Source organism: Bombus impatiens, unplaced genomic scaffold, assembly GCF_000188095.3.
Source record: "Bombus impatiens unplaced genomic scaffold, BIMP_2.2 scf_0665, whole genome shotgun sequence".
Taxonomy (NCBI): domain Eukaryota; kingdom Metazoa; phylum Arthropoda; class Insecta; order Hymenoptera; family Apidae; genus Bombus; species Bombus impatiens.
In genome coordinates this window covers 369,280-378,755 of record NT_177084.1, presented here as the reverse complement: position 1 = coordinate 378,755, position 9,476 = coordinate 369,280, and the positions used below count along the sequence as shown (strand labels likewise).

The 9,476-nt window shown below is 33.0% G+C and overlaps 1 protein-coding gene across 6 annotated transcripts in view; it reads right to left on the bottom strand.

Moving 5' to 3' along the window:
* The window catches only part of LOC100747418 (tensin-1), a 278,060-nt gene that overhangs the window by 78,311 nt on the left and 190,273 nt on the right, over nt 1-9,476 (bottom strand). The window lies entirely within an intron of this gene.

Here is a 9,476-nt window from a genome sequence, read left to right as displayed (position 1 = left end):
CTTTTTTTTTTTTTTTTTTTTTTTTTTAGGGCAGATTAAGTACACACGTTCTTGTAAGAGCAAAAGAGAACAATTTTTTTCTAAACACTTCTTAATTTCAAAACAAATAATAGCTTTTTATTCTTAGGTTTAATTTCATTTCTAAGTTTAATCAATCATTGATGTTTAAAAGTAATGATAATCACACACTGCTATTTTGGATTTCGATATGTTCTACGTAAACGAGTGTATCTTTCATGATTTTGAAAGGACCTAGCAACGTGTGACTTTTACATTACCTTTACGTTGATATTAACAGCTTAATTATAAAGAGTGTACATACACACATATATCACAGGCGCCTTTTCATTAAAATAAATGACAAAATATGTATGCTGAAGCACGAAATAGACGCATAGAAAATAAGAAGCGAAACAGAAATTGAATGCAACAATCGTAGATCCCATTTAGATTTGTACTATTTTATCTTTCTCTTTTATTACCGAAACAATTTAATCACTTCGATTATAATCAGTTTCATTATATTATACACATTGCTTACTAAGCAGTTTTATGTTATACATATGCTTAATGATACGCCTTGTGGTGGACGGTGAGACTTGTTGTTGGTTAAATTAATAACGAGACGAGTTGATTTAATTAACTATATTTGCAGATATTTTAAAATGTAGAATACAAAGTTAATCGCAAGTGTTGCTTGCTTGATAATATTCAGATTCGTTATACTTATTCGTTCGACTGACTGAATCTTGGAGAACATGGTCGTCTATTTATACTGGTCGAAGGGGGTAGCGGAAGGTTTAAACTTGTCGCCGGTTGTAGGTTGCAGCGAAATTGCTTTGTCCAGAGTTTGTTCATTACATTATGTGCGTCGTACACTGTTAATCCTCTGTGGCAAAACAACTATGTGAGGCATTTTCGTATCGAAACGCCCTAAGACGCGTATGCCGCTACAGTCTAATAAATAATAAATGTTCGTCAACACGAAATCGATATATATACAGGGTGGTTGGTAACTCGTGGTACAAGCGGAAAGGGGGTGATTCTACGCGAAAAAAGAAGTCGAAAATATAGAATAAAAATTTTTCGTTTGAGGCTTTGTTTTCGAGAAAATCGACTTTGAACTTTCGGTCGGTACGCGTGCACTTTATCACGATCAGTTTATAACGGATCTCACTGTAGATCGTTGTCTCGATGGAAAAATTAAAAAAAGAATCTTTTATTCTATATTTTTCGCGTAGAATCACCCCCTTTCCGTTTGTACCATCAGTTACCAACCACCCTGTATATATCGAAGAAACGACTGAGCGATGTCCACATTGAACGCGCTAAGCAATGATGTATAATAGAACAAATATCAGGCGGACATTTGTAGAATCGATGAAAGTAAATTTAACGTGAATTTAAAATGTTCGTTTTTCATCCTAAATGAAAGAATTTAACACGCGATAAGAGTACTTATCCAGCAATTGTGAAATTAGAGAGAGGCAGGTATATTTTATCAGCTTTTAAAAGAATGAAACGCCAGTGATTTCGCGTCGAGTCTCGACGAGCTTGGAAAGATCGTAATACCAACAATTTCCTCCGTGTTTACCGCGTGGGATCTGACTATTTGCAAAACGGATGGTAATTGCAAGCTTTCATTCCCTTTTGAATACTAAATAAAAATGTCTACCGAATAATGATACGCTACTTCGAAGGTACGTCAGGTCAGAAGATCAAAGCAGCTTGTTACGTTTCAGTCTGCAGGCACCGGCAACATTTCTCAAGCATAAAGTAGCAACGTCTCTCGCGACATCGTTCTCGCCCGTTATCTTGTGTTATATAGATATTGCGGAGCTCGTTGAATTTCCCTTTGCGATTTTATGCGTTCTTACTAGTTTTCACCGTTTGCTTGCTCCCTCCCTCCTGCCTTTCCTTCCCATATTTTTTCGTGCATGTTCAAAAACTTAGACGCCCTTTTGAAGTGTATCGTAACGTTCTTCAAACGCCAGTTTGTTCGGTGGTCGCGAGTAATGGTAATGAGAAAAGTATACCCTTTCCTGAAAGGAGAGAACTTCTATTTTACGTTCAAAAATGAGATACTTGCAATATCGTTGGGATACTTTCAATATATATACGGTGGATCTTAACTCTTCACGATAGATTTTACTAATAAGTTTATATAGTCGTAAGTGTTTAAAAGAAGGGTAATGAATATTATATAGAAATATTAAATTAGATATATTTCAACTTTCAAATGATAATAACTTATTTTTAATAATTTATTACGTGCAATAATTTTACATTCCACGATTACGTTGATTTTCTGTTCATTTTAATTCTTGCTTCATTCGTACGATGTAATAGAATTTGTCCGTGCAATTGCATTAGAAAATAGTAGCATCATACATGGGATTATAGAAAAGAAATGGATATAGAATCATACACGTAGAAAAGAAATAGTAATTTGATAATGGTTCAACGATAAGTTTGATGATAGACGCGTGAAGCGATCGGTGTGTAGGAAGGGTTGCTCGTCGATAGGCGCTCGATGTCTGAATTATCGAAATTTCGTTACTAGAACGCAAACAGATCTGTTGTTTGTATCATATTATATGTTTTCTTGTCTTTATAGCAACGTTGTCCAAACCTTACAAGTAAACCAGGCTTCCCCAGCGTTGTGCATTGTCTTTCGTATTAAGAGCAAAAAAAGAGAAGTGGGAAGTCATATGAGATCTGCTGATCTCATTGAATCTTCATTGAACTTCCTTTTACCTATAATAATGATAGAAGGAGCAATATTATGTACTAAGATTAGCATATTATTTTATTATAATTTGTATAATTTCATAATTTAATTATGAATATGTAATAAATATGTATATATAAAGAAAAATTATTCTTTTACATATTTAGAAATTTTCACTAATTTGCATGAAGCATTAAAGAAATGGAACGAGTAGAAGCTCGACGTAGAACTGCACAATTAAGTAAAAATTCTTCTTACTAATGTACACTTCTATCTTAATTTTGCATCATTCTGATTAAATCAATGAATGGTAATGACAGTTGTATGAGTTGAGTCTTTGAAGCAGCATGTATAGAAAAAATAGCATCCTCATTAAAGTAGATAAGTCATAAATATCACTTAAATGCATCGAAATGTCAAGAGATATCGTAGCTCGTTATAAGCGATAGTAAATCTTCGGCGAGGTCGAACTGATGAACGTAGGATGAATTAAAGTGAGGCGAGCCGAAGCGAAGCACTGATAGAAAATACCCAATACAATTTTATAGAACAGAAAGATACATATTTTTCAATACCTACAAACACGAATATATATTCATTACAGCGTCATTTTCTAGAAAGAAAGAAACACCACTTTTATCATATCTCATATTCTATAAAATGTTTATTATGTTCGATTTATCACCTATTTTCAATATTTCCTATTATAATATTTATATATCTTCGTGTTATTTTATATTAAAAAGAGACGAATATGTATATATTTTAAATACAAATATACATTTTGCTTTTCTTGTTAATTCATCAGTATTACACGACTTAATATCTAATTGATATTTATTTAAAATTAAATAATTGATTTGCCTCGTTGCTTAATTTAGCTTGTTGAATGTTCGAATGTTTTAATTGAAATGAATAGATAAATCGCAAAATAAATAATAAAAGACAGCTAATATATTTGAATTTATGAGAAAATGTATGAGTGACCTTTACTTCTAGCGTTTGATTGATGATATACTAAACAAACTACTTGTAGATAACGGTACTGCGCTTCTGCAAATGTGTTGACAGAGTTGATTGGAAGTTATGTTATAAACATTATCCATCACAGATTGTCTAACAACACTTTTTCTTCAAATATAACGTTTTCATGTATTTCCATTATATGTATATTCAGATGTGTCTTGAATTTCATACTATTTTTTAGAAAATCATTGATACTCTTCTAAGAATGTGCTATTACAATGGCTATTGTTAAAGCACGTTGCTTTGCGACGAATAAATCCAAATAACAAATTCCTTTGGGTAAATGAAATACGATTAAAATTTTTACGAAGAACTGTTTTAGTAAACAAAATTGCACGCGATGTCGTACATATTTTACAAATTTGTTGGTATGCAATTAAAGCAAGTAAAATATGTGCTATATTTGTTATATTTCTTATTATTCTATTACATTCTTAGAAATTCTTACAAATTTTTGAAATATATTTTATCTCTTGCATCTTTTTCTTTAAAGAAAATATATCAGTGCATCTTGTTTATGCATACATATATATATATATAATACAGGTAAGATTATTTAATTGTGTAAAATATAAAAATAAAAAGTATAAATATATTTTAATTCATTAACTGTTATTTATGGCATATTTATAGTTTACGAAGCTTGTAATTAAATAAAATACTGTGCATAAATAAAAGTATAAAATTTACATCGTTACAGTGATAATAATTTTGAAATAGGAATGTGCGATAATCTCATTTACAATAACAGAGAATGGAAATGATTACCTATAATACCGACGCGTACAAGTTCACACATTAGGCAGGTCTTAAAATTCTTAGTTTCGATGATTGTCGATAGAGTACGCTATTTCATAGTAGTCGTTTCTGGGATACTTATTTACAGCTATCAGTAATTTAGAATTATAGTTCGTTTATAATATATATAATAATAATAATAACGCAAATCATTTATTTACGACTTCATGCTCTGCACTGAAATTATGCTTCGTATTTACGAGTAATTTTTTTGTAGCACTATCGAACTTTTATACTTAAACAATTAAGCTTATGTTACTGGTAACGTTGAAAAGTAAGAAATATGTAATGTGTTAATGAAATATGTGAAACGAAAAAAATGTGCGAAATAAAACCAGAAAAATGTAGCGTGAAATATAATAAAACGATTTTCTTTCATTCGAGACATGTATAGCTATTAATGATCGACAAAATAAATATTGCGTTGGCAACTAAGTGATTGCGGATTTTGTCAATACTACCCAATATTAACAAATCGTACAACAAAGAAAGAAAAAAGAAATTGGAATATCGTTATAACACTCAACGACTGGAAAACTGAAATCACATAAAAGTAATAAAAACGTTGTTAAATTAGCGATGTCATACAATTCTTTCATTAAAGCGGAGAAACTCGATTAATTGTGAAATCATCCGAGATAAAATAATCGCGCGATTTACGTGCATCTAAAATGATTCGTCTATCTCTATCTAAATTTTAACACAAGATATGTTTACTTCTACAAGCTCAGGAAAGAAATTAAAAGATAAGAGTATACTCCAAACGTAGCAATTATAAAATCAAATAACGTTGCGTATTTGAACGTTCGATCTGATTGTTTGCTCTGTAGCAGTTCATCTAAAATTTTGTCGCGATACATCGTGAATTGGATGGTTTCGCCGTTTCGTGTTCGCACAGGCTGTCCGATAATTAGGTAATCAATCCAACGGCGCGGCGGAGGTGAAGCATTGTTGTAGCGCTGCCTCGATTAACACGGCGCGGCGGCACGTCGCGAGGAAAGAGAACGAATAAATCGCAATTATTGGCCACTTCGGTCCTTTTCGAACCGGCCCGAGATGAAGTTTCGTTCATCGAATTCGTTCAGCAACATGGAACTTTTAATGGCTTGCAGCCGTACCTCCGTTCGCAGAAAAATCCGCTGCAAAAGTTCGTCGTTCCTGGCGCGCGAAGTCTGCTGCCCGAACTTTCAAGCGATTTTGAGATATTGTTCGACTCTCCGGCGAATCATTCGCAACGGTCAGTCGTGAATTTCTAACTACGAATTCGATCGTTATATCGAACTATGTTAACGCGCCACTTACAAAGATTTTAGAAGCGTAATCGATAATACTAAATCAACGATTGTATTAAATTATTAATTGCCCTCTGCTACCATATCGTAGCGAAACATGCTTTTCATATTGAGTAGTTTTCTAGTATCAATTATTTCTAGTACAATATCGCGAGTGTATTGTACGTGTTATAAATAAAACGTGTTCGTAAAGATAGATTTACGTTCATTAGTTATTTAGGATACTGGAAATCATTTTCGAAGATATAATAGGCGAGCCTGAAATAAACGAGTACTCGTAGCCTGTATATATCTGTATGACGAGAAACTCTGAGAATAAATGGAATTAACGATTCTATAAACTTTTTCTTTATACATTGGAATACATTTTTTAATTCTTGTTTTTTTAATAGTATTCCAATCAAGTGTTTAATAAGTATATTTCTGCAGATATTTTTTCCATTTAAAATTTTGCCATTATTTAATGAAAAAAGCTACGTACATTCAATAAATAATAATCACGTTTCCACTAAATTACAGTAAGTATCTTAATATATTAGGACCAATTAATTCAATGATAATATCATAAAAAAATTTTTAAAGCAATAATCTTTCGAACATCGTAATGTTCGAACATAAATATGAGTTCCTGCACATAGACACGTATACGATATACACATAACATATTATGTAGCTGATCAATTTGAAAAAAAACACATAGATAATTATGGATACGTAGAACATATTGTCTAGGCGTGAATTTTCAAATCACTTTTAGGCAATAATTACATATAGATTGAAAATACATTGATTTGTGAGTTTAAAGAATACATAACGATAACTGTATAAAATTGTATCATAATAACTTGTAATATTTCATTCTAGTTAAAACGAAATGTTTTCTTTCCTACAGTAACAAATATTTACACAGATTGTATGAAACAAGCAAATGAGAGTTGCTTGAAATTTAATAACAAATTGCAATTTCCCAGATAATCCCTCGCTTAAGGTAATCAGATCCAAATAACACGATTTATCAGAGTTTCATCAATACGTGACGAACAATTGTATCTGCAGGAACGAAATCCCGTTACGAACGTGCAAATCACATCTTGTTGGATGTGGCGTTGCTTTGCTTCGAATTAGTAGCGTACCTACATATCTATGGTGTTTCCATTGTGGTAATCATGCAACTAAACAAAGCTATTTTTCATATTTATTGAAACGTTCTATGTGTATCTACCGAAATGAAGTGCGACCAAAAGAATCGAATATAAGTATTTTCCTATTTTTCCAGTGTTTACCAACTATATTGAATTTAAAAGAAAATAATAAAATAATTAATCTATTATTGTTGATATATACATATGGAAGCGTATAACAAAAAATTGTTGATAGATGACATCAATCTGTTTCTGGTATGTATCTTCTTAAAATTTATAACGCGGTAGAAAAATTCGTGATTTATTGAGAACTGCCGAGGAATTTTAAGAATAGGAAAGATTTTCATAGACCAGAGATGTACAAAACTCTAAATAGAAAAATAACACATCGAGTACATCGACTACTTCACCTCATTTTATGTTGCAAATTCAACTTCAAGAAATACAAACACTTACGTAATATAATACTGTGTATAATACAATATCAATGAAAGTAAATAATACTAGATACGTATATTAAATAAAAATGTCCATTACTTGTTTTGAATTTATGATAAAACACACTGAATTCCAATTATTCGAACGATTCACAAGTAACGTTAAACAAGAACTCTAACTCTAAAGTTCTATCAGAGCTACAGAACAATAGAAATTAGATATAGTTTCGCGCAGGTTCGTAATTTTCCGCAGAGGAACAAAACGTTAATAGAAATATGGCAAGTCACTTTCCATGATTTCATATTATTTGAATATCAACCGGTATATTGACCGTATCATATCGTTTTTATGAATTTTTACTTGGCCAGTCAGTCGATTCGAAAGAAATGTGCATCGACGTTGACACGTTTATAAGACACGCGAGGAAGTTTTAATAAGTCGAATTTATATGTCACTTCAAAACTACACTTCAAATATTCTCACAGAAATACTCGAGCACGGAAGATGAGCTCTCTTTCGACGTATTCTTTCGTGAAAAAATTACGATTACGCTAGCGTGCTACCACGAGCTAGACGTATTCTCACCTGAACCTTACAGAGGACGTGAGGTCACGTATGCTTTATACAGCCCGGCCTACAGTATATACGTGTACGCTTCAGTATGCATAATGTTTATAAGCCGGCGCATCCGTAACATGGTGGGTCTCACGACGACATAAAATATTTTTATATCGAAGGATACCCCTGGAAAATATTTGTATATCCACGACTATCGCTGGCGCACCGTAAATAACTCGTTCCAGCCGTGTTATTTGACGACCGGGCAGCATTCGCATTTTCATCGATTTTTCAACAACCACCCTTTCTTTCTTTCCCACCCATCCCCTCTGGCCCCGTACGAACCCCAAGGAAAATAATTGAAGAGACGATCGTCACGATAGAACAAATTTCGGACCCGAAACACTTTTTCGTTCGTTCGTTCCTCTTGAATTTTTCATACATCACGCCGGCGCCATTTCATGTGCTGAAGTTCTACGTGAGAAACGTAGAAATGATTTTCATGGTTTTGAAAGCACCGGAATGAGTTCCATATCTTTCTTCTCAACAGCGATATCGTCGTCGCGGCGAACAGAATGCATTTTTTAAGAGGAACATTTAGCAGTGCTGATATGGTTGACCCTTTCGATGCGACCTGAAAATAGATTCTTTTGCTTTGTGAATCCATATCGTTCATTTATGATACCAATAACACGAAGAGGAGAAATAATAACGTTAATGTTTCAATGTTTCCTCTTGATAAAAAGTCGTTTTTTTTCTTTTTATACCAATAATTAAAAAACGCGAATTTTGTGTTATATCATTGTTGTGTTACAGAAATATCGCTACAGTGGTTAGCAAAAGGACTTTGCATTTTATTTTCACAGTATCAAATTTTTCTAGTCGTATGAAAGTACCAAATTACATTAAATTTAATATATTTGAACTTGATTAAGTACAGAAACACAGTAAAGAATGCAGTAACGTGCAAATACTGCCACTGTAGTGATCGCACGTATCTTTCTAAAATCGCGAACACTTTTATTCTGTTTCTCGAGAAACTGGATAAAGCACAGGTATACACAATTATTGCAAGTTATTAGAATATATAAATATATACTTTTTGAATTATTAGAACCTCGGGTGAAGAGGAGAAAATCTGGAAGAATCAATTTGATTCTCTACAAGTGGCCAATTCTCGTTCACGTGTTGTCGCACGGAGTTCTAAAGAAAATAGAAAGAAAATGATGGATGCGAAGGAACAAATATGGACTCTTACGAGGGAACTACGATCTGCGGATTCACTTCAAGCGGTGACTGTACGTGCGGAAGATATAAACGATGCCACAGAGCAGAGACCATCAATAACTTCTCCTTCATCTGTTCTCGTCTCGGCCTTTTCCCTTTGTACAGGAAGTACCGTCTATCTGGGTAAACCGTTGTCCTTCGTTCTCGTATCTTACTAGACTGCCTCTTGCCATACGGTTTTTGAACTTACCTTCTTCGTCCTTA